The 26,313-nt window shown below is 41.7% G+C and overlaps 1 protein-coding gene across 1 annotated transcript in view; it reads right to left on the bottom strand.

Moving 5' to 3' along the window:
• ADARB2 (adenosine deaminase RNA specific B2 (inactive)) overlaps window positions 1-26,313 on the bottom strand; it is a 436,890-nt gene that overhangs the window by 140,386 nt on the left and 270,191 nt on the right. The gene's annotated exons all lie outside the window — the stretch shown is intronic.

The raw sequence follows: 26,313 nt of genomic DNA on the forward strand, positions 1-26,313 counted from the left end.
TCATTCTAGTTCAGTCTTTTATTGGATTTCTGACAGAATTTTATCAAATTCTCCTTTCCATTCAATTTTAAACTTTATGATTTCTCTCTTTCTTCTTTTCTTATTTTTGGCATCTCCCCTCCTCTTGTTCCATATCCCTCAAAACTTGAAGTAATTGTCTCCAGGGCAACAGCCTTACATGAGCTTATACGATGCTGGGTGGGGCAGGGCCTGCCAGGCTGAGGTCATTTCACAGACAGCAACTAAAGCAAGTAAAAAAAAAGCCACAATTAAATGAGCATTGTGCAAATAAAGCCAAGACTATTTTTCCTCATTAGTGGACAACTTGCTTTGTGGGCTTGAAATGCATGAAAAAAATGGACTTAAAACTGTAATATACTTAGTGTGCATTTGAGCAGAAGTGGAAGAATGGGGAAGAAGCAGAAGGGATAGAAGAGATGGCAGGTGAAGGAGGAAGCAGTGCAGGCCTCAGGTCCAGAAGAGCTCTTCTTGGGAGTGGGAACATGTCACTGAAGCAGTAAAGAGAATCAATAGGGGATGCCCTTTGCCTGCAGCCTCAGTGGTGGGTGAGTCAAGCACAGGTGGAAAGATGAGCCTACATAGGAAATGCCACACATGACCAATAAAAGATGTTCTTTCCAGGGTTTCAGCAATTTCTCTTTTAAACAGAGAGATTAAGGAATTGTAGGTTGGACATACAGTTGGGAGACTGAAAGAAAGTGAAAGGATTAGCCAAAGAACATGTATGCATAACGTATAGGTAGAGACAACAGTGTGGTGGCTGCCACAGGGAAGGGCAGATGGGGGGGTGCTTGGAGTGGGATAAAGGGGGGAAAATGGGAACATCTGCATTAGTGTCAACAATAAAAATAAAGGGAAAACAACTAATAAAGGGAGCCAAAAGAGAAGCTACTGATTTTAGAGGTTCCACTGACTGAATTTAACCACAGAAGTTTGGTGCACCTGTACATAGGCAGAACTGACTCTCTTCCTGAAGAGGCCTCTGGTCTCAGATTCTTGCCTCTTGCATCCTCTTCCCCTTAAGTCTTTATGACTCATTACATTGTATAGGACTCTTGGCCACGTTATTTAAGAAATGAAAGAAATGATAGCCGGAAACATCCTCACTGCTTATACAGTGTGTTGCAGGGTTGCGATAGAGTTGTCCCTGCTTCTCCTGTGGTTAGGTGGTCCAGGGCCCTGGCTACCCAGGTTTGGTTACTCTGTCATGTGGGACTCTTTGTCTCTCTTCTGATACCCAAGGGCAGGGTTTTCAGCAAGATCACTATTCACACCAGTCTGCCTTTTGTCTGCTTTGCTTCAGAAAGAACTGTTGATGGCACTCCCATTTCAGCACTGGTCTAAATGTGATGTCCCAGGACACTGATAACTAGCGGTTTTATATGCAGGTAGCCTACAGGCGTCCAGACCCCAGCCTGAATCCTACTCCTTTTCTTTCCATTTTGAGCCTGTTTTCTCTTTAGCCAAGCTTCCCAGAGGCCAGGAGAGTTCACATTGAAATTCATTCCAGATCCTGTTAACAGCTGTTGTTTCCAGTAGGGACGGGTAACAATATAACGTTCACTCAAAGAGAACAATAAATAACTCAAATACAAAACGCCTGCTCCTTCTTCATTCCCCCGAACAAGAAGAATAAGCCAGGGAGGACTGGTTCTCCCTGAACCCGCACGGGCCCCAGCTAATTTACTACCAGGGAATGAAATCTCGTGCTTGAGTTATAATTTCATTAAGGGAGCCCAATAATATTACACAAAGAGTGTGAAGCTCAAATGATTTAGTCTGGAGCATCTCAAAATGAAATTACAATTTTCTAATAAAGCAGGGCTACCAGCCCAGCACCCACAAAAACATACTAAGCCATTTCAGAGCTCACCTGAACAAAATTGTGAGATATTTCAACACTGTTTTAGATCCATATAAGTTCTTGCTTTTTATGGTTGTCAGATTTATCGAATAAAAATGTAAGACACCTAGGTAAAAATGAGTTTTAGGTAAACAGTATACTTTTTCAGTATATACATCTCTAATATTGGAGCACACATATATTTAAAAAATGTATTGCTTACTTAAAATTCAGATTTAAAGTAAAGGACCTGAGCAGATATTTCTCCAAAAAAGATAAACAAATGGCCTATGAGCACATGAAAAGATGCTCAACCTCATTAGTCATTAGGGAAGTGCAAATCAAAACTGCAATGAAATTCCACCTCATACCCATTAGGATGGCTGTTATCAGTAAGATAAGAAATAACAAAGTGTTGGAGAGGATGTGAAGTCGAAACCCTTATGCACTGCTGGTGGGAATGTAAAATGGTTCAGCCATTATGAAAACCAGCAATCCCACTTCTGAGTACGTACCCAAAAGGATTGAAAGCAGGGCTTATAAGAGACATTTGTACACTAATGTTTATAGCAGTATTATTCACAATTGCCAAAAGGTGGAAGTAACCCAAGGTCCATCAATGGATGAATGGATAACAAGATGGGGTATATATCACACAATGGAATTATATTCAGCCTTAAAGAGGAAGGAAACTCTGCAACATGCTGCAACATGAATGGACCTTGAGGACATTATGCTGTATGAAATAAGCCAGACACAAAAAGGCAAATACTGTATGATGTTACTCATATGAGGTCCCTACAGTAGTCAAACTCATAGAAACAGAAAATAGAATGGTGGGCTCCAGGGGCTGGGGGATGGAGAATGGGAAGTTGTTGTTTAGTGGAGACAGAGTCTCACTCTGGGAAGATGAAAAGTTCTGGCATGATGAAGATGTTCTGTATTTAGATGGAGATATGTTCTCTGTGTGTGTGTGTGTGTGTGTGTGTGTGTGTGTGTGTGTGTGTGTGTGTGTTTGTCACTGAACCGTAACACCTATAATCTGTACACTTTGCTGTATGTAAATTATACTTAAATTATTTAAAGGTATTAAAAGATAAAAAAAACATGACTAGACAAGAAAATAAATGATGCGAAGCAAGCATTAAAGTATTTAATTTAGAGAGGGAAAATAGGGATGAACAATGTATTATTTAATTTATAAAGAAGAAAATTGTGAATGCTAGATATTAAAGACGATTGTCTATCAAGAAAGAGTAAACATTGTTTTTTGATTTATTTTATAGATTTAAAAGCTCACATGTATTAAAAAGTTTTTGACTTTTGCAACGAAAAACTCACCACCTCAAAGATGAGACATTCTTGGATTCCTATCAAGACAAGTGTATGTATAAAAACAAGGGAGAGGGAATTAATGAGAGTGGAAATCAGACCCAGAAAGTGGTGAGATGGAATCAGAATTGCAAAAGTTAGGCCAACCCCACCCCTCAGGAGCCTGGAATGGCTCAGTTTACCTACAATGATGACTTGAAGAATTGTAAAAAGGTCAAAATTTTTGGAGCCTAGTCTGTGAAAGCAATTGCTTTCACAAACTACTTTGTTTATAAGCAATTTATCAATCAATTTTTACCAAGGAAGATGCAAATTAAAAAAAAATCTATTCATGTGAAATAGTGTGTTTGTTAGAAATTGTAACAAAAACTGTCATTTAAGAGAATATCTGTGATTACCCAAAGGAGTTGAAAACTTACGTTCACACTTAAAAGCCTGTACACTGATGTTCATAGCAGCTTTATTCATGATTGCCAGAAATTGGAAGCCACCAAGATGTGATTCAGTAGGTGAATGGATACATGAACTAAAGCAAAAACAGAAACAAAAGTACTAACTGCTAAAACGACCAAGGATTTGATCTCATATTCTGCCCCCTGAAAAGCACTAAGTATTTCATGGAATAGGCTATGAAAAAATTACAAACATCGGGCATTTCGGTTCTGTCCTTATTTCAACAACTGAAAATAAGGTTTTGTCCTATGTCTGGCTTTTGCAGGCCACGCACCTTCCTCATCTAGCACAGCTCAGCTGTCTTGAACAGTTATGTAACTTGAAAACAAGGTGACAGTTGGAAGCCACAGAACTATGTTGGTACCTTTGGGCTACAAACCTCAGCTTCTTTCATAAGTTCCCTTCTTCTGTTTTCTCTTTGCCAAATGCACTCTGACAGATGGCCTCCCTCAAGCTTGACCCACTTTCTTTCTTTCTAATCGGATGCAGATACGTGTTAACAAATGCAGCTTCTACCCAAACACAAATGCAAATCAGTTTGAATATATGGGCTATCCTGGGAAACATGAAAAATAATTAACCTCCATGCAGTCAGGAGAAAGAAATAACATTTTGGAGTAAAGGTGAATTTTTCTCACAGATTTTCAGGAACACATATTTCAAAACACTGTTTCTAAGTTGCCATCCTGTGAACAGCATAAGGGTGTTCAGTGGACAAAAGATTCTGGCTTCACACTGAGCTTTGTAACATGAAAAGGTTTGATTTTCATGAGGTGAGGATCTCTCTTGGTAGTTTCCAGATGGAGAAAACTCATGAATTCGGTCTTGAACATGTCCAAGTACACAGGTTGCCAGCCTGCAGTATGTTGCTTATTCATAGTTAAAGGCCGAATGATGCCCTCCACAAAAAGTCATGTTGAAACAATGACCTCCAGGACCTCAGAATGGAACTGTATTTGAGGATGGATCTTTAAAGAGGTGGTTGAGTTAAAAATGAGATCCTTACAGTGGGCCCTAATCCCTTAGGACTAGTGTCCTTATATGAAACAGAGATCAGAATGCAGACATGCATAGAAAAATGACCATGTGAGGACACAGAGAGAAGACAACCATGTACACACCAAGGAGAGAGGCCTTAGAAGGAGTCAGCCCTGCCTACACTTTGATCTCAGACTTCCTTCCAGCCTCCAGGATATGAGACAACAAATGTCTGTTTAAGCAGCCCAGCCCGTGGTATTTTTCATGGTGACTGGAGCAGACTAATACATTTAGTCAACAAATTTTTATTGAATGAAAATAATGGCACACATAGTTAATAATTCAAGCTCTGAGGTTAAGAAGGAACAATGGAGAGAGAAGTAACCTGGCCATAGGAACCTCCTGTCAGGGAGGTATCTTTCAGGAGACTGATTAGCTGAGACCTATAGCTAATAATATTGTCTACCCTTGATTAAGCACAGAGACAGTCTACGCTTGATTAAATGCAGAGACAGCCAGTGTGGCTCCAGGGCCAAAGATGGGATGAGCCAATAGGATGAGCATAGGTTAACCAAGGGAGGGGAGGTCACTCCAGGCAGAAGGAATGACATGTATAAAGGCTCTGAGAAGTTCCCCAGGACCTAGTTAAGCTTCCAAAACTTGGCAACACTGTCTGAATGGTTCCCCATCACCCTGGGCATGAAACCTTGAGGCAGCAATATAGGACTTGATTCTGAATTGAGGGCCTCATGGGACAAACACATAAAACTCTGAACTGTGAGAAATGAGCTGGAAGGAGGATAAGGTTGGGAGTGTGTGTGTGGGAAAGAGAGAGAGAGAGAAAGAAATCTCATTTAAGATGACTCTGAAACACACACATAAGTTCTCAGAACCATCCCACACTCTCTCCATGTGGTAACCAACACTTGGACACCTGTTACTGAGGGGACACGATGGTCACTTAGAACCTCTGGGTGGACACACTGTAACTTTGGCCAATTAAACAGAGTCTTTCCTCCTTCTTCCTTCTCCCTGGGATGATCTTAGAATTGGTTGTAAAATGGTCCATTTCAATCTGGACTGGATTGAGTTTTATAGATTAAAAATGATTAGAAAGTTATGAGCTCTGCCTGAGATTCAATGAAGGATAGTAAAAGAGCAAGGAACAGAATGTAGTTAAAAGGAACACAATGAAAAAAGAAAAACACTCTAATTGTTCCATATCTCCACTCCAAGGAGTTGAAACTTCAGGAAGAACCAGTGAGGTCTGCCTTGTGGGGACCCAGAGACTAGGAGTCTTTTTTTTTTTTTTTATCCTTTAAAGACCTGAAGGAAACTGAGGGGACATATGACTTGCAGATTCCTCTTCAAAGTTCCCAGTTCTGTAGGAATGCCAAGTGTAGGTTGCTATAAGCTTCTGGCAGATCTGAAAGCTGCTAAAAACCACATGTGAAAATATGACTTCTAAATCATAAGGAACTAGAAGCATGGCTCTCAATGAGTTGTTTGGCAAAATTAGGGTCTCTTGGGGGCATCCATCTTTTTCTTATGGTTTAATTTCTAACATATGCATTTCTCCTAGATAGCTTCCCCTCAAAGTTACAGCACTAAGACATTCCTGTACCAATGTGGGACACATCCCAGGGCAGGCTTTTGACGAAGCTACAGCCATGGTGCCATAGCACTCCTGTAGAATATACAGACATTTTGGCTTTACTGTGTATGCCACATCCCAGTGAAACTTGCCTTATTTTTGGAAGTAGAGGGGAAAAAACTGAAGAACAAACAAGCTCACACCAGATTGCTCTATGCACTCTTCCTGACACAAATGGCAGGCTAACACACAGATGGTCTGACAAGTGATTGACAGAGCAAGGTGACTCTTTGCAAGAAAATGTATTTAAATAAAAAATATATCTAAAGGTGAGTGTTCAGACTCCACTTAGACTTGTAGACTTCCAAATTATCTGCCAAGGAACTCAGTGGCTTTGCAAAGTCAAATGTTTTTCATTTTATGCTCCATTTGGGAGTGGATGTATGTAGAAAGTGGATGACACCATTCTTTAAGTTGGTTTAGCATCCTCCATGAACTTTGAGGTGTGAGGGCTACCTTAGGTTCTGTCGCATTACTGTTAGACTAATAGGTCATGCTGAACAACTGGTGGTTTCAGACCTATCACCTATTGAGCCTGGACATGGGTGTATGCTGCCTTCTCTGTTTGGGGCAGTAGAAAGTTCACCTTGGTAACAGATAATGTGGAGAGGTAAGAAGGTCAGAGTTCAGTGGTAACACTGTTTGAGGCCACCTGAGTCTGAGACCAGACAAAAAAAGCCTGCAGCTTCTTTCAAAACATCTCTCTTCTGCTGTGACCAGTGTAGTTAAGTTTCATGAGAGTCACTCCTTCAGCAGATACTCCCTGAGGCAGTTTCACCTGCCAAATACTCGGCCAGGGCTTCCAGTCAAGATGGCGGTGTAGTCAGATATGACTCAACTCCTCACACAACCACATCAAAATTACAACTAAAATATAGAACAACCATCACTAAGAACCATCGGAAATTGATTTGAATGGAAATCTACAACTATGGAATTAAAGAAACCACATTGATTCAGACTGGTAGGAGGCAAGGAGACGGAGAAGGGACTGGTCCCATATCCACATGCAGTGGATAAAAATTTGAGAGGGATATACTGGGAGAGAGGAGTCCCATTCCCACACCAGGCCCCCCAGCACAGGGTTCCAGTGCCAGGAATATAAGTCCCCACAACTTCTGGCTGCAAAAACCAGTGGGAATTGAGTTGGGGGAGAAACTTCTGGATCACCAAGCAGTTCTTCTTAAAGAACCCACACATGGACTCACCTACTCAGATTCATTCCCTCTGAATTCTAGCACCAGAGTAGCAGCTTGAAAGGCACCAATGGCATATGGGGAGGAACTGAAGTGTTTAGCATCAAGGTGAACAGAGACCATTGTCCCTTTTCTGAACCTTCCCCCCACAAAGCCATATAACCGGCAGCCTAGTGCCATACCTGAGACTCCATCAATTTGGCTAACACTGTTTGTTCCACTCTGGAGATCCCCAGAGACTCTGCCTCACACAACTTATGGGCCCACCCAAGCTGCTTTTCTATATGAATGCCTGGGTTTTGTGCATGCTTCACAACTTCCTAAATCCTCTCAAACAAGCAACAGCCAGCCTCAGTGAGCTGCCAGTCCCTCTACCTCTTGCTAAGTGGCACCCGGCCAGCCACCAGCAACAGCCAGCCTAGATTCACAGCTTGGCTTCACCTGGGAATCTCCAAGGCCAGCACAAGAAGCAGCCATCTCAGATTGCTTTATAGCTCAGGCAGGGTGGCTTTGGGCAAAACATAGGTGTCATCCAACCTTGGCTTGCACCACCTGGGAAACCCCAGAGCTTGTGCACTCAGCAGACAGCTACAGACCATGTCAGAGCACCACTAACCTTCCCCTGCACAGCTGATCTTCTAGAGAGGGTAGAGGTTGGTGGTAAGTGGTTACAGCCAGTCATTGCTGCTGACTGGCCTGGGTAAATCCCACCCATTGATCTTCCAATGCAATCAAGGCTCAACTACAACAGAAGGATGTACTCAGCCCACACAAAGGTCACGCCTTGTGTACCCAGCTTGGGTGATAGGGGAAGCTGTACCACTGGAACCTACAGTACACCTACTACATTAGACTATGCTACCAAGACGAAGAATCATAACAGCTCTACCTAACACATAGAAACAAACACAGGGGGGCTACCAAAACAAGGAAAACAGAGAAACATGGCCCAAGTGAAAGAACAAATGAAAACTCCAGTAAAAGGACTAAACAAAATGAAGATAAGTAATCCGTCAGATGCAGAGTTGAAAACACTGGTTATAAGGATGCTCAAGGAACTCAGTAGGTACTCCAACAGCATAAAAAAGATCCAGCCATGAACACAGCATTCACTAATTGAAATAAAGAACAATTTACAGGCAAACAACAGTAGAGTGGATGAAGCTGAGAATCAAATCAATGAGTTGGAATATAAGGAAGCAAAAAACAACCAATCAGAACAACAAGAAGAAAAAAAGAATCCAAGAAAACAAGGATAGTGTAAGCAGTCTCTGGGACAAGTTCAACAATCCAACATTCACATTATAGAGGTGCCAGAGGAGAAGAGAAAGAGCAAGAAATGGAAAATCTATTTGAAAAAATAATGAAAGAATGCTTCCCTAATTTGGTGAAGGAAATAGACATGCAAGTCCAGGAAGCACAGAGAGTCTCAAACAAGATGGATCAAAGAGGCCCACTCCAAGACATATCATAATTAAAATGCCAAAGGTTAAAGATAAAGAAAGAATCTTACAAGCAGTAAGAGAAAAGCAGTTACCTACAGGGGAGTTCCCGGAAGGCTGTAAGCTGATTTCTCAAAGAAGTTCTGCAGGCTAGAAGGGATTGGCAAGAAATATTCAAAGTCATGAAAAGCAGGGACCTGCAGCCAAGAATGTTCTACCTAGAAAATCTATCATTTAGAAATGAAGAGCAGATAATGAGCTTTCCAGACAAGAAAAAGCTAAAGGAGTTCATCATCATGAAACCCTCATTATATGAAATGTTAGAGGGACTTATTTAAGAAAAAGAAGATTAAAATAATGAACAATAAAATGGCTATAACTATGTATCTATCACCAAGTGAATGTAAAAAAATCATACTAAGCAAACAAGAAGAACAGAGACAGAATCATGGATACAGAGTGCATTTTGATGGTTGCCAGATGAGAAGAGGGTGTGGGGGAATGGGTGAAGAGGTGAAAGGATTAAGAAGTACAAATAGGTAGTTACAGAATAGCCAAGGGGGTGTAAAGTACAGTATAGGAAATGGAGTAGCCAAAAAACTTATACTCATGACCTGTGGAGATGAACAATAGGTTGGGGGATAGTCTGAGGGAGTGGGGGATGCTGGACAGAGGGGAGAAAATTGGGACAACTGTAATAGCATAATTAATGAACTATAATTTAAAAAAAAATACATAACCAGGTGGCAATCAGTTTTTGGTAGTAACTGAATTCTAAAATTTTCTGGGCAATTGAGGATGTGGCAAAAATTAGAGATCTTTGAAGTGCATTTCTCAAATTGAGAAAATAGATGTGTTCTTGCTTTATTTAATGCATCATCCATTTTCCAGTCCTCACACACTGAAATGCACACACAACTGTTACTTCCATAGATACTGTCACTTCCCTAATTGAGTGAGGGGCACTCCATCTGTTATAGTAATTCCCCACAGCCCTGGTACATTCTCCTCCTTTGTGGTCTGCAGTTGTCTCTCATCTGGGACAAGGTTAAGGTTAGCTTCAAATGTCTGAGACTAAAAGAACACCTTTATTATATCTGTCTCTGATGCTCTAAGTAGTTGTTCCCATTGAGAGACAGTTTGTGGGAGCTGAGAGAGTCTTTGGTCAGAGAGAGCAGGTGGCCAAGGGCTCCACTGATGGATTAAAGCACAGAGAATTTGGGGCTGAGATGAAGAGCCTCTGTTGCTCACCTGACTCTGAGGACCAACAAGTCTGTGAGGAAGTCTGTAAGAGATGCTTAGGATCTGATTCAGGAGTTCTGTTAGATAACCAGCTCAGAGCTGCAAATAAATATTTAATCCCACAGACCTACATAGGCCATCTAAGGACTATAGTTAGTGAATGATAGAGATAATGAGAAATATAATTATTCACATAGTAAGTATGGATCCTACACTGCTGTTGAGTTTCTTATACCTATAGAGATGTTTCCCCCAAAGTCCTTCAGGATTGTTGGTTCTTTATTGGTCCTGTAGCCTCCTTGCTGAGCTTTCTCTTGCCTCCCTGACCCCGTTTTTAAGAGATATACTAAACTAAAATACTTTTATTTTACATTTTTATACCCTATTTCCATTTTATGAAAAGATTGTCCTAATTAGTTTCATCTGACCATAACCAGTTCTTTTGGACACCTCCTATCTTTCCTATGCTAGAAGCTTCCACCCTGAATCATTTCATTAGTCCTGTCAGTGAGTGAATAGCTAGCTGCAAGAGTGTCTAATCATTCACTCCAGTTCTGCGGGTTCTTAGAGCCCTAAGTCATGTATTTGTGATGGTCAGTTTTATGTGTTAACTTGACTGGGCTATGGCCCTGATATGTGCCCATGTGAGTGTTTCTGAAAGAAATCAGCATTTAAATTGGTGGTGTGAATAAAGTAGAAGGCCCTCCCCAGTATGGGTGGGCCTCATCCAGTCCACTGGGAGCCTGGATAGAATGTAAAGTGGAGGAAGGGAGGGTTCTCATTCTGCCTGGCTGTTGGACTGGGATGTCCATCTTGTTCTACCCTCCTAGTTCTCAGGCCTTCACACCAGACTGGAGTCCTGGAATTTACACCATTGGCTCCATTTTGTTCTCAGGTCTTCCAACTACTCCACTGGATCTCAATTGCACTTTCCTGGGCCTCAGCTTGCAGATGGCAGATTGTGGGTCTTCTCAAACTCCACAATCAAGTGAGTTAATTCCTTTTTTTCTATCTCTCCCTTATTCTATTGGTTCTGTTCCTCTGGAGAACTCTGACTAACACAGCACTCATATCCTTGAAATAGGGTTATTTCATACACAAGATATCACAGCATGGTTGAACCCAACTGTCAAAGGAGAGCTGTTGCCTCCTTTGCATAACCCATCCTCTCCTCACTCCTCACACCATAGTACTCAATATCATATAATTCCTGGAGCTTGTGGGAACTGGGTGTACACTTCAAAGACTGCTATTTGCTGTCATGGATGGTGGCCAGTGTGGGTGGTATCTTTAAGTGTTCTTTAATGTGCACAGTGTCTTTTCCTACTGCACGGGGTGCATTTCCTTGTTTGAGTGTGGAGTGTGGGTATAGGGTGAGGCTGTGGTGAGCAGCACCTCCCTAGCTTTGCTGCCTTGCCCTGCTTTACCCAGCAGATATTCTGTGCCAGTCTGCCCAGTGTGCCCTGGCCAGCCCTAGTTTATCTCTGTAAGTCTGGTGTAATTATTAATAGCATTTGCTCACTTACAAGAGTGTCCCAGTTTGGAGAGTAAAGCATAAGGTCACCCTACTTACTAACAAAGCTCTCATTTGGAGGTGGATAGCCTGAAGGCAACTGCACTCCTTAATCTCTAACTCCCTACTGATTCGAATGACAAATTTCTCACTTCCTATAAAACATTATACTGGATTGTTTTTAGAGGCATTTTTGAGTCCATCTGCTCAAAACTGGAAGGGTATCTCCCGTGAAGAACTAACATGCCCAGTGCTTCTCTGACCCATTTTGTGCCATCCACCCAGGGGCCAAACTGAAATGCTTGAGTCATACTGACTTATCTGTTTCCCTCTCTCTGCAGGTTAAGTGGGTTTCCCAGGTCTCCAGAGGGTTCTTCCCAGCCATTTCTTACTTCCCCACCCCTGCTCTTGCCATGGCTGCTCTCACATGGGTTCCTGCAATGATCTCCCATCTCTTACATATCACCATCATCACCATCACAGAACTGTGTGAAGATTACACAGGACGAGGAGGTGACACACAGTATGGTGCCTGACATGTGACACACAGTCAGTACAGTTAGCAGTGATTGGTGATCACGTTGACTGACCTCACACCTCTCATAGGATACAATCATTCTCTTCGACTTATTAGTTGATATTTTTGCCTCTAGCATTCCTGAGGGCCATTAGATATAGTATTGTCTTTATTTTCTAACATTGCTTTCATTATTTAAGGTTTTGAATTGAGCTCATTTGACAACTAGAAATAGATATTCTAGAGCCTCCAGCAGGTTACCCTATCCTCAGCTGACTTTGTCTAGTCCCATTGTATTCTTTGAAATGTGCTGATTTCTCATCTCTTATATGAATTAGATACTCTATAATTGAAAATAGAACACCAGTCACATAAGTTACTATTTAGGGAGCAGGTCAAAATGTTAGTGTTTGAACTTGCAATTCTAAATTTAATTATTTCACTTTAGAATAGAGCTCCTGGCTAATGTATGAAAATAATATTTAATGTTGTTAAGCTTCTTAATAGACTTGTTTATATATGCCCCATCTCAGGCCAAGTAAGCACTGCTGAATTATCTTCCCAGAGGCCTATCTGAGGATGAACACAACATTAATAGCCCTGTGCTGCTTCGATGTATGTGATGACCTATGATATGCATAAGTGATGACTTCACACATATTGGCCAACACATGGTCCTACAGAATGTTGAAAAGGCCCTTTCACTCCTGGCTCCCAGGTCCATGCTGACCTCTGTGCCACAACTTGATGTGTATTCTTCATGTCAAGTACAGTCTCTTGTCAGTTTGGACTACTAGGACCCAGGGTGGAAACAACCTTTTGTTCATTTATACCATCATTTGTTTATTCAACCAAGGTTTGTGACCACTTACTGTGCCCCAGGATCTAGAACAGATTAGAATAGCTAGAACAGCCTAGAATCCCTGTTCTTGCCTACTTTTCTACATAGCCTATACCATCTTCTTTTTTTTAAAATCCTCACCTAAGGACATGCTTATTGACTTTAGAGGAAAGGGAAAGGAGATAGAGAAGTGGGGAGAAAAACATTGATGTGAGAGAGAAGCATTGATTGGTTGCTTCTTGTATGTGCCCTGAGCAAGGACTGAACCCTCAACCCAGGCTTGTGCCCTGACCAGAAATTGAACCCATGACCTTTCAGTTTACAGGATGATCCTGCAACCAACTGAGCCATACTGGTCAGGGCTTGTATAATAATTTTCAATGCTATGCATCGGGCTTTCTTAACCATTTGTGTCTCCCCAATGGGACACATACTTCACGTGTATAGGGTGTTCTGTCTGCTTTCATTGTTGCTGCCATGTCCCCAGGGCCTGCAACACTGCCTGACACACAGTAGGTGCTCAAAAATATTTTTTTGAATGACTGAATTAATGCCTCTGAAGACATCTGATCTTGAATTAAACAAATTGGTGTCTTGGTCTCTCTCATTTCTTTTTTTAAAAATTGATGTTCCCATTTAATTTTTAAAATTAATTGTTTTTTACAATTTTTAAAAATTGTTTTTCAAGTACACTTTTCTGCCTTTTCCTCCTACCCCTCCCCACCATCCCAGCTCTCCCTGCTTCCATCCCCCATTCCACCCCCTTGTTGTTGTCCATATGTCCTTTATAATTGTTCCTGTAAACCCTTCATTCTTTCCTTACTTTATCCCCTCTCCTCTCCCTTCTGACCACTGTCAGCCTGTTCTCAATTTCAATGTCTTTGACTATACTTTGCTTACTTGTTCGTTTTTTTGATTAGGTTCCTGTTAATGGTGAGATCATATGGTATTTGTCTTTCATTGCCTGGCTTATTTTCACTTATCATAATGCTCTCCAGTTCCATCCATGCTGTTGCAAAGGGTAGGAGCTCCTTCTTTCTTTCTGCTGCATAGAATTCCATTGTGTAGATGTCCTATAGTTTTTTGATCCATTCATTTACTGATGGGCACTTAGGTTGCTTTCAACAAATGGCTATTGTAAATTGTGCTGCTATAAACATTGGGGTGCATACGTTCTCTTGGATTGGCATTTCAGAGTTCTTAGGATATAATCCTAGCAGTGGAATTGGCAGATCAAAAGGCATTTCCATTTTTAGTTTTCTGAGGAAATTCCATACTGTTTTCCACAGTGGTTGCACAAGTCTGCAATCCCACCAACAGTGCACTAAGGTCCCCTTTTCTTCACAACCTTTCCAACACTTGTTGTTTGTTGCTTTGTTTATGATGGCCTTTCTGACTGGTGTGAAGTGGTATCTCACTGTGGTTTTAATTTGAATCTCTCTGATAGGTAGTGATACTAAGCATCCTTTCATTGTCTCTGGACCCTCTGTATGTTCGTTCTCCTTGGAAAAGTGTCTGTTCAAGTCCTTTTCCCATTTTTTAAATTGGGTTGCTTGTCTTCTTAGAGTAGAGTCGCATGAGTTCTTTATATATTTTGGAGATCAAATCCTTGTCTGAGGCATTATTGGCAAATATGTTTTCCCATATGGTTGGTTCTCATTTCATTTTAATGGTGCTTTCTTTAGCTGTGCAGAACCTTTTTATTTTGATGAGAACCCATTTGTTTATTCTTTCCTTTATGTCCCTTGCTCTAAGGGACATATCAGTGAAAATGTTGCTGTGTGGAATATCTGAGATTTTCCTGCCTATGTTCTCCTTTATGACTTTAATGGTGTGAAGACATATTTAAATCTTTTATCCACTTTGAATTTATTTTTGCGTATGGTGTAAGTTGGTGGTTGAGTCTCATTTTTTTGCATGTAACTGTCCAGTTCTCCTAACACCATTTGTTGAAGAGGCTATCTTTTCTCCATTTTATGCTGCTGCTCCCTTTGTCAAATATTGACCATAGAGACTTAGGTTTATTTCTGGGCTTTTTATTCTGTTTCATTGGCCTATGTGTCTGTTCTTATGCCAGTACCAGGCTGTTTCTTTCTCAGAATTTCGGCAGCTATTTGGGGTCATTTATGGTTCCATATAAATTTTTGAAGTGTTTGTTCTATATTTGTGAAGTATGCCATTGGTACTTTAATAAGGATTGCATTGAATCTATAAATTGCTTTGGGTAGTATGACATTTTAATGATGTTAATTTTTCCGATCCATGAACATGGTATATGTTTCCATTTGTTTGTGTCTTCCTTAATTTCTTTCTGCAGTGTCGTGCAGTTTTCTGAGTACATGTCTTTTACCTCCTTGGTTAGGAGGTATTTTACCTCCTTGGTTATTCCTAGGTATTTTATTTTTCTTCTTGCTATATCAAATGGAATTTTTTTCCTGATTTCTGTTTCTGATGCTTCATCGTTGGTGTACAAAAATGACTTTGATTTCTGGATATTGACTTTGTATCCCACTGTTTTGCCAAATTCATTTGTTAGGTCAAGCAGTTTTTTGGTGGACTCTATAGGATTTCATATATGGCCTTTATTATGTAGAGGAATGCTTCCTCTATTCCCACTTTGCTAAGTGTTTTTATCATAAATGGGTGCTGTACCTTATCAAATGCTTTTTCCACATCTATTGATATGATCATGTGATTTTTATCTTTGCTTTTGTTTATGTGATATATTATGTTTATTGATTTGTGAATGTTGTACCATCCTTGCATCCCTGGGATGAATCCCACCTGATCATGGTGTATGATGTTTTTAATGTATTGCTGGATACAGTTTGCCAATATTTTGTTGAAGATTTTAGCATCTATGTTCATCAGTGATATTGGCCTGAAGTTTTCTTTCTTTGTTGTATCTTTATCTGGTTTTGGGATTAGGATGATGTTGGCCTCATAAAAAGAGCTTGGGAGTCTTCCATCTTCTTGGAATTTTTGGAACAGTCTGTGAAGGATAGGGGTTAGCTCTTCCTTAAATGCGTTGTAGAATTCTCCTGTGAAACCATCTGGTCCAGGGCTTTTGTGTGTAGAGAGTTTTTTGATTACTGCTTCAATTTCATCAGCTGTTATTGGTCTGTTCAGGCTTTCTGCTTCTTCATTCAGTTTTGGAAGATTATATTTTTTAGAAATTCATCCATTTCATCTAGGTTTTCAAATTTCTTGGCATATAGTTCTTTGTAGTAATTTCTTACAATCCTTTGTATTTCTGTGGTGTCAGTTGTACTCTCTCCTCTTTCATTTCTGACTGTGTTTATTTGGGTCCTCTCTCTTTTTTTCTTGATGAGCCTGCTTAAAGGCTTGCTGATTTTGTTTATCTTTTCAAAGAACCAGCTCCCGGATATACTGATCCTTAGAATTGTGCTTTTAGTCTCTATGTCATTTAATTCTGCTCTGATCTTGGTTATCTCCTTCCTTCTACGTGCTCTGGGCTGTCTTTGTTGTTGTTCCTCGAGTTCTTGTACATGTAGGGTAGGTTGTTTATTTGAAATGTTTCTATTTTTTTAGATAGGCCTGTATAGCTATGAATTTCCCTCTCAGGACTGCTGAGTCCCATAAGTTTTTGCTGTGTCCCATAAGTTTTGGGTTGTTGTGAGTTCATTTTCATTTGTTTCCAGGAACTTTTTTATTTCCTCCTTGATCTCCTTCTTGACCCATTCATTGTTTAATAGCATGCTATTCAATCTCCATGAGTTTGAGTGTTTTTGATTTTTTGCCTTGAGATTGATTGGTTTCTAGTTTCAGTCCCTGTTGGTCAGAGAAAATGTTTTCTATGATTTCAATTTTCTTGAATTTGTTGAGGCTTGTTTTGTGGCCTATCAGGTGGTCTATCTTTGAAAATGTTCTCTGTGCATTTGAAAAGAATGCGTATTTGGTTTCTTTGGGATGGAGGGCTCTGTATATATCAGTTAAGTCCATTTCATCTAGGGTATTATTCAATGCCACTGTATCTTTGTTGATATTTTGTTTGGAAGATCTGTCCATTTTTGACAGTGGGGTGTTAAAATCCCCCACTATAATTGTGTTGCTGTCAATATCTTTCTTGAAGTCATTCAAGATTTTCTTTATGTATTTGGGTGCTCCTATGTTGGGTGCATATATATTTACAATGTTGATGTCTTCTTGAAGGATTCTTCCCTTGAGTATTATGAAGTGACCTTTTGGGTCTCTTATTATGGCTCTTTTTTTGAAGTCTATTTTGTCTGATATGAGTATTGTTATCCCAGCTTTTTATTCCTGTCTGTGTGCTTGGAATATTTGTTTCCAGCCTTTCACTTTCATTCCATATAGGTCTTTTGTTCTGAGGTGGGTCTCTTGTAGGCAACATATGTGTGGGTCATGCTTACTTATCCATTCAGCTACTCTATGTCTTTTGATTGGAGCATTTAATTCATTTACATTTAAGGTTATTATTGATAGGTACTTATTCATTGCCATTTTCATACCTGTGTTCCTCTCTCCCTCACTCTCTTCCTTCCTTTTCTTAAAGCAGTCCCTTTAACATTTTTTGCTAAAGGTTTGGTGGAGGTGTATTGTTTTTCGACTTCTTTTGTCTGGGAAGCTCCTTATTTCATCTTCCATTTTAATTGAAAGCCTTGCTAGGTAGAGTAATCTTGGTTGCAGGCCTCTGGCTTTCATTACTTGGAGTATTTCTTGCCATTCTCTTCTGGCTTGGAGCGTTTCCATTGAGAAATCAGCTGCTAGCCTTATCGGAGCTCCCTTGTATGTTACTTCTTGTTTCTTCCTTGCTGCCTTTAAAATTCTCTGTCTTGGAATTTTGCCATTTTAATTATGATGTGTCTTGAAGTGGGCTTCTTTGGGTTCCTCTTGATTGGAATTCTCTGTGTTTCCTGGATTTTTGTGACATTTTCTCTCATCAAATTAGGGAAATTTTCCATTATTACTTTTTCAAACAGGCATTCTATCCCTTGCTCTTTTTCTTCTCCTTCTGGTATCCCTATTACATGGATATTGTTACATTTGATGTTGTCTTGCAGTTCCCTTATCACCTGTTCATTCTTTCTGAGTCTCTTTTCTTTCTCTTGTTCTACCTGGGAGTTTTTTTCTACCTTGTCTTCCAATTCGCTGATTCTATCCTCTGCTTCATCCAGCCTGCTTGTAATTCCTTCTAATGTATTTTTTTATTTCTGATAGTTTTATTGTTCATTTCTTCCTGGTTTTTGTTTATAGTTTCTATTTCCTTTTTCATGCTTATGTAGTTCTCACTCAGTTCCTTGTGGTTGTCTGTGAGCCACTTGAGCATCTTTATAACCATTAATTTGAATTCTATATCTGATAGTTTGATTACCATTTTGTTTAGCTCTATTAGTGGGGAGTCTTCCATTCCTTTTGATTGCATGTTCTTTTTTGTCTCACTATTTTAGATGACTCTTTTTGTTTGTTTCTGTGCTTCCTGATGTTTTGCTTTGTTGGCTGTCTTTGTAGGATGAACTTCTATGGTAGGAATTCTATGGGGTTCAGTGGTGTGGTCTCTGATTTCCTTGTCTGGGTGCTCTAGATTTGCCCTTTCTTCTGTTTGTGTGGGCTCTCTTGTTGTACTTGGGTTTGTACTTTTTGGTGGTTCCTTTATTGGTGATTTTTCTCCTCCAGGAGGTATACTGATGTTCACAGCTCCCACTTATTCTTGTATTTTCTCAGTAGCAGGAGGTAGGCAAAATGGATTAAAACAGCGAGTATTTTCTAGGGTTTAATGTACCAACAAGTAGAGAAGAAATAGGTCTCATGTCCTTTTTTAAACACCCTATTGCTTTGTGCTGACCGTGTCTCCCAGCATGGTGCACTGTCTCCCTTCCCTGCAGAGTGGCACTATGGTTTTCTCCATTATTCTCCCAGCCCCATGTCCAAGATTAATCTTCCTTGCTTTCACTAAAACCTTTAGAACCCAGTTCTGGAATGTAGGCAAAACCACCACAAAACATACTAATCTACCATTTCTTTCCTTGAAATACATGAAATAGAATATGGAACATTTGATTAATATAAGTAAATAAAGTTTTCATGGTGGACTTTCAGGCATTAGGACAGGTGGTGGAGAGATTTTGCACCTGCTCATGATCCTCAAGCCATTCACACACGTGGCCTCTATGCGGGTCTGTGTCCTAATTTATGTGAAAGGCTACGTTTATACCTGGGGAAGAAGAGCTTTCTCTCCTGTGTCAGTAGCAGAGAATGCTAGAGTCTTGCTCACAGGAAAACAAGTAGTTCTATCTACAGGGACTCAACGGGGAAAATTTGGTGCAGAGCCAGGCGAGAACCTTCTAGCTAACACCAGGAATTCATGCCAAGCACAATTTCCTCTGAAAATCTTCCTTCAGATCCCAGCACAGATTTAGCATTCAGCATGGCTGCAGGAATGTCTTCTAAATAAATAAATGAAAAATGTGAGACATAGGAAAAATGATTAAAACAAATGAAAAAGGTTTCTAGTCATTGGTTTGGGGTGATTTTGTTTTGTAGGAGTGAAATGCCAATCTGCAAATGCTTCAAAAATCCCAACCTCCCGAATGCAGTCCAAGAGTCCAATTGTTGTGTTAAGTGTCACTGCATCTTCAGAGATTTCAGTAGGATGGTGGTTATAGTTCAGGAGTGGAAGGGGGACTGACTAGGAGAGCTCCATCCACTCTCAGATGGCTCCTTTGCCATTGGATTCAGAAGAGGGATGACACTTGCTCACCCTCTGCTAAGACGTCACTACCTGGAGGAGGAGAAGACCTGACATTTGCAGATGGGACATGTCACAAGACATTATTTGGAGATGCACCAGCCTGCACATCTGTCATTGAGAAAACTGGGGAAGTGACTCACCAGATAAGATCTACCCCTGTCATGTACTCAGGACCGAAAGTAGTGATAAAATAAAAGAGAGAGAGAGAAAGAAACAGGTAGGTGTCTGTTCTTAGGGAGCACTGTACAAATAGGGGTTGCACCTTAGGAGGCAGCTGTGGTCATCCACTTGAACTGATGACATGTTGAGTAGAGTGGCCATGGTCATGGTCTGCCTACTGCTGGTGTTCAGACAGAGAAGCCAGCACAGCATCTCCTTCTGCTTCAGGTTCTGGTTGGCTTTGAAGGATGGGGAAGAGTAAGAGCAGTGACTTTAGCTAGTTTGGACAGGAGGGAAAAAATGAATAAAAAAGAGCACGTGTGACGTGTGCCAGGCAGAGGTAAAAGCTGCAAGAGATGAGGGACCTGAGTGCAGATAGGTTAGACCGGGACTTGGGATGGTGAGATGGGGATGATGGTTAGACTGGCATGACGAGATGGGAGGCCCCTGTGCTGACCCCATAGACTTCTTCATCTATCAAGAAGACAAGAGTGAAGCTGGCTCCAGTTCACAATACAACATCAACAGGCATTTGAGCAGATCCGCCTCGGCCAGTACAGGAGCCTTCACAAAGAAAGGCAGTTTACAGGATGAAACACACCACCTTGTGAAATATTAGTTTCTTATTACTTCTTGTGAACAGCAGAGTGAGTAGAAAGCAGTGTGGTAGATGGATTTTCTGTAAAACCGGCAACGTGTATGCTGTTCTCTATTAGATTCCATGAAAATCAATCTGCAACCTAGTTCAGCCTGGTAAAATTAGATCTAAAACTATTTAATTTTGTTTCAAGAGTGTTTTTCCCATCTGATGCCTAGCCTGAGGACACACAGTGATAAAATACCTGAGTTATTACCGGCTCTGTGCACCTATGTTTGGGTGAGACGCACACTGCATTGTGCATTTTCTCAGTGGTCTGGCACCTGGGATAAAATGTACGCCTTCCCCGTCACCGAAAGGCTCATTTTTTATGCTCTTTTGCATTCCACATGGTTTGGTAATAAGATGTGGCAAATGGATGGTTTTAATTTGCCAGAGGATGCATTTTTGTTTTTGGAGTCAGCCCCTCTAAATGCTTGAACACTCCAGAGAGTAAATAGTTGGGGGCTGGGTGGTGGGGGTGGCTGTGCAAGCCCAGTCTTGTCTGGCCTGGACTTAAAACAGGAGTAAGAGTGATTTCAAATCATCACCTCTTCAACGGGAAGCTTCTACATTTGGAGCCCTGACAAGACTGAATGATTGGAGAGCTCTAGGAACACCTGTCAAGGCACCAGCCATAGCAATGAGCACCTTTATCTACTGATGTTAATGTTAAAGTTAAAGTCACACTTTGCTAGGCTCTCAAGCCCTGCCACAGCTTTTAAGTCTCACAGGTGGAGTGTCCACCAGCTCTGACCACAGTCAGACCAGCAGTATCCTCCCGCTGTACTGGTGGGGAGAGGCCCCAGGGAAGGAGGGGAGGCAGCCTGGGGGCAGGCCTCAGTTCTCCAGTTTTCAGCTTTGCAACAAGGTAATCATTCAGAAAGAGTGCGAGCTGGGATGAGAAAGGGCACTGAGCCCCATGGGTGCCAGGAGGGTTTGGGCCTTGGCTTAAACTGGTGTGACTGTGGAGGCAAGACCTCACCACCCACATGGCCCTGGTTTACCCACAATCTCAGTGGACACCATTTGTTAAGCATGGTGCTCAGGGCCTGCCACGTCATCAACAATTTCCAAGTCTCTGAGGAGTGTTGATGCACACAGAGAAGGGATGATGTGACTCTTTGGTTGCACAGTTAACAGGCGAGGCACCACCACAAGGACCTTGGGCCTCCACTAATTGCCAAAGCCCCTTTCCATGCAGCCTCAGAATCCTTCTCAACACAAGGGGCAGCATGGCCCGTGCCAATCAGCTATGCAATAAATGCCTGTGCCAGCATTTATTAAGACCACACTAAACTTTAAATTGCTTGGGATAATGAACTATATATTATTTAGCTTCATGTTCCCAATTTATACCTAAAAGTAGTAACTTGATTACAGTTTGCTGGACTGGGATAGACTGGCAAGGATGGGACCCTCTCAGTTCTCTACATGTCCTGCCCTCTCTTAGACTGAGCCAGCAGAATCTAAGTTGGGTTTTCTTGTTTGTCTTTGGAAAATTGCTATAAGACCTGGAGTAGCAGTTCTCCCAGAGAGAGATAAATAAAATTGCCAAAAAATTTCCATGCACAAATATACTTATGGAATGTTAGGTTTTATGAAATTAAGCAGATTTCTTTCCTGAAGGGTATCTGAGGGCTTGTAATGTGTGACATGCTCAGATAGCTTGAAATTCTCCAAGATGGGTCAGGCAGACAGCCTTTCTCATTGCCTTGATTTTCACAAAATGCTGACAGATGGGGTGGTGGAAGTTCTTGCCTCATGCCCTTGGCACTGCCCTACAGATACATCCTAAAGTCATGCAGTGGAGACACTCTAGGCAGCTGTGTGTCTGAGTATAGCTCAGGGGCATGAGGGGCATGGAATGAAGACTAAATAATTTTGTGTTTGGTGTGAAAACTGGAGTACATGTGCAGGGATATGCTATAGTCAGGGTGTCTCAGATCTTAACTGTGAGTGGTTCATTCATCAACAGTCACTTCGGGTATGTTTGTGGAGAGCCTACAGTGTGCCAGGCACTGTTCTGTGCAATTGGGGGTCAGCAGAAAACAGAAGAGAGGATGTTCTTTCTCTCTAGAACTGATATTCTAGTCTGTTTAAGCTCAGAATGTGTTTCCCTTAGCAGCCATGCTATGCAGATTTTGGGTCAAAGCTTAGTACCTACACATACCTAAAAATTAATTCTAATGTTGTGTCTTTTATACCTAACCATTAAGTATAAAATATATTAATCATTTAAAGATATCTGTGGAAATGGGCTGACACAGAAGGAAGAGCTTACATACAAGAGTCATAATCAGGCTCCCTCACTTTACTGGGGTACACTGTCTTTGCCATTCAGCACCCATTTCCTTCTAAGCAGCAGAACACCCATGTCTTTGGGGACACACATTCCTGACTCTTACTGGTTGGGTGAAGCCAACCCCCTCTCAGCTCCAAGGAGGCTCTGACTGGCCTGACTGGTACAACCCCACCCTCCTGGTCAGAATGGACCACGGGATTTGCTGAGCTAAGTGCAAAATGAAATGTGGGGTTCCTTGTTCAAACATCATTAAGAGTTTCAAGATGGTGACAACAGAACATTAAGCCAAGGGAGCACTTTTCTAAGTGGGGGAGCTATGTGACAAGGGGCCCATGCTTGTGAGGCCAGGCCCTCAACTTGGGGCTGTTTTACTTGTGGGCACCTGGCTCCATTCAGGCCAATGAGAGTGGGACCCAAGATTTGTCTGATGGGCAAGAGCAGCCCCCTTCTCATTGAATTTGGAGGTGAGGTTGTGAGTCTGGAGCTGATATCCTGCACCCGCAAGGAGAGCATGGCACCTTCAGGCCACTGTGCCTGGCTGACACCAAAAGAAGAGGGTCCAGGCCAGAGAAGGGTGGTCACCACGCTGCCAGTGGACTCTGACCCCAGCTGGGCTACAGCCAGCCTGCCACACACTCATCAGTCTCATGAGCCAGGACTGGTATTCTGACCCTTGCAACCAGATTATCCTAACTCACACTTTTTCTACTGGCTTCATTTCTCTCATTTGAAACTGGGAATTAACTTTCACTTTGGGTCACTGCAATGTCCCAATGACAACTAGATGCAAAAGAGTTCTCTAGTGGGTCAGTGGGTGAGAAATGACTGTGTCCTAATTACTCTCACACCTGGAGAAGTCTGTTGGCTTCCCTGTATCATGTGATGTAAAGACCTCTTTCGGTCATCATCCCACCTGTGCTGGGCAAAAGCTGGAACCTCAAATGAAGACACAGAAATAGTTGCTAAGTCTAGCTACTACCCTTGAAATTGTGATGTACTTTTTAAATGAAGTTTTTGCTCTTGCCCAGCCAATAGGGGCTGTGATCTTCCATTCCCACCTTCATTTATGGATTATTCACACTGGAATGAGTAGACTTATGCAGCTACTTTGTTCAAGTTGGAACAAAGAAAACAGTTTGAGAAGCTCAGAGTAACACAAAAATGCAAGGACTTTGCAGCAGCTCATTTTTCTGGAGACGATGGAGATGTCTCCGGAAAAATGAGACATCTCACTGCTGCCCATGGAGACCACCCTATACATCACAGGTGCATTTTCTCTCACTTTTTTTCCTACACACTTTTCCTTTTTATGCAGTATATGGGAACATGTCTTTCCCCTGGGCTCCTGCAGCACCCTAAACACACCTTTACCAATGTGATTGCCATACTGTCTGTGTCACAGGAATGGCCCTGAGCCCAGCTCACCTGGTTTCTAATGCACTGATAGGTGGCTCACATGGATGTCATTGGGTATGTTTGCAGAGCTGCTGTCCCAATGATACTAGTCAGAGATGGTGGCCACAGGAGCTGTGTTATAACCTTAACTGCTCATGTGTTGGGGTGCTGGTCACCCTCAGGGCTCACAGAACACTGGAATCATAATCCTCTTTCCAAGCTTGGAAAATAGAGGCCGACTAGAATGAGAAGTACCTTCAGCTAATGGGCTTGTGCTCCATTGATGCCTTCTTGATGACAAAGACTAGAATGTCCTACATATTATTTAGTTAAAAACAAGTGTTTTGGTCCAAAAGGAGGAGGAACAAGAAGAAAAGGCTTTCTTCAAAAGAAACAAAGTATTGCCAGGAGCTGCCTTTGAGCGTGGCTGTGCAGAAAGCCACACCATGGGGAGCATTGCATTTGAAACTTGAAAGATTCATGTGGAGAGAGCTCAGCTGAAGAGCTCTCCCTGGGGCTTGTTAAGCTTCTGGGGACACATTTCTGAATGTGTCTCATGGGCCCTGCTTTGCTGTGATGTGCATTAGGAGTGACAATGGGGGCATGTGTCCAGGTCCCAGGGCAGTGAGCTGACAGTCTGCCCTTGAGTGTCAAGACAACCGAAAACCCTGCAAAGACAAAGCCACTCATTTTCTGGGCTGTCAGTGCCTTGCTGGCATTTCACAGTATCCCCAGTGCATAGTGTTTCAGGGTGGGTGTGGCCAAGGAGAGCGCCAAGTGGTGGGGGGTGGGTGCTGGGACGCCTTTACATTTCAGAGAACTGACTCCACTCCTGTCAGCTGTGTTTTTGGTGAAAACACATCAATGTAAAACTCAGCAGTCGACTTTTTCAGTGCCCACAGTGCTCAGTGGGTATACCCTCTTGGCTTCATTGTGAGTTACTAACAATGCCCAGAACTCAGTGTCTGGCTCCAGTCACCGAGAGAGCCTCGCATTGCATCATTTCAGTGAAATCTGTGGATCCAAAGGGATGCTGAGCAGTCCCCCAAAGGCAATGTGGTGAACAGCTGTGAGAGGTGAGGTGGAACAAAACATATTTAGAACCATTGTCCTCATCCCCAGGGAATAAGTGGATTAATTCCCCCAAGCATGGGTTTCTTATTGTTTCTTGTCATTTAAATAGATTAAGAATGCAAGGCTTGTTTAAGCAGCAGAACCCTACCTCTCTTTTTGCCCAAATTAAATCAAATCTCAAGCAGAAGCATTGTACACAAAATATCTGGTGTTGGAGGCCAGCAGAGGACACTGAGCTCTATTCACATCTTCTGCATCTCTTGGAGAAGGTTGCCCCTCACCCTGGCTCAGAGACCTTGAGGTGACATGGGTATAATCCGCAGCTGATGAGAGAGCACCTTGCTCCATGTCTGTGATAGGCACAGTGCTCCTCATCACCAATGTTTATTGCATATTGACTATGTTTCAAGAAAAGGGTGTAAAGGCATTGATTTTCATGTACTACCTCAACTAATACTCCCAACAACCTTGTGACTCAACAGCAAAATATAAAACAAAGAATCAAATTAAAAAATGGGCAAAAGACCTGAATAGACACTTCTCCAAAGAGGATGCACAGATGGCCAAAGACATGAAAAGATGCTCAATTAATCAACAGAAAATGAAAATTAAAACAATGATATCACCTCATACCTGTCTGAATGGCTACCATCAATGACACAACAAACAATAAGTGCTGGAGAGGATGTGGAGAAAGGGGAACCCTTCTGCATTGTTAATGGGAATGCAGATTGGTGCAGCCACTGTGGAAAGCAGTATGGAATTTCCTCAAAAAAAAAAAAAAAAAGGATCTGCCTTTTGACCCAGCAATTCCACTGGGAATGTATCCAAAGAAACCTGAAACACTAATTTGAAAGAATATAAGCACCCTTATGTTCATTGCAGCATTATTTACAATCGCCAGGATTTGGAAGCAGCCCAAGTGCCCATCAGTAGATGAATGGATAAAACAATTATGGGGCATTTGCACAAAGAAATACT

Source organism: Phyllostomus hastatus, unplaced genomic scaffold, assembly GCF_019186645.2.
Source record: "Phyllostomus hastatus isolate PE091 unplaced genomic scaffold, TTU_PhHast_1.1 phas_scaffold_39, whole genome shotgun sequence".
Taxonomy (NCBI): domain Eukaryota; kingdom Metazoa; phylum Chordata; class Mammalia; order Chiroptera; family Phyllostomidae; genus Phyllostomus; species Phyllostomus hastatus.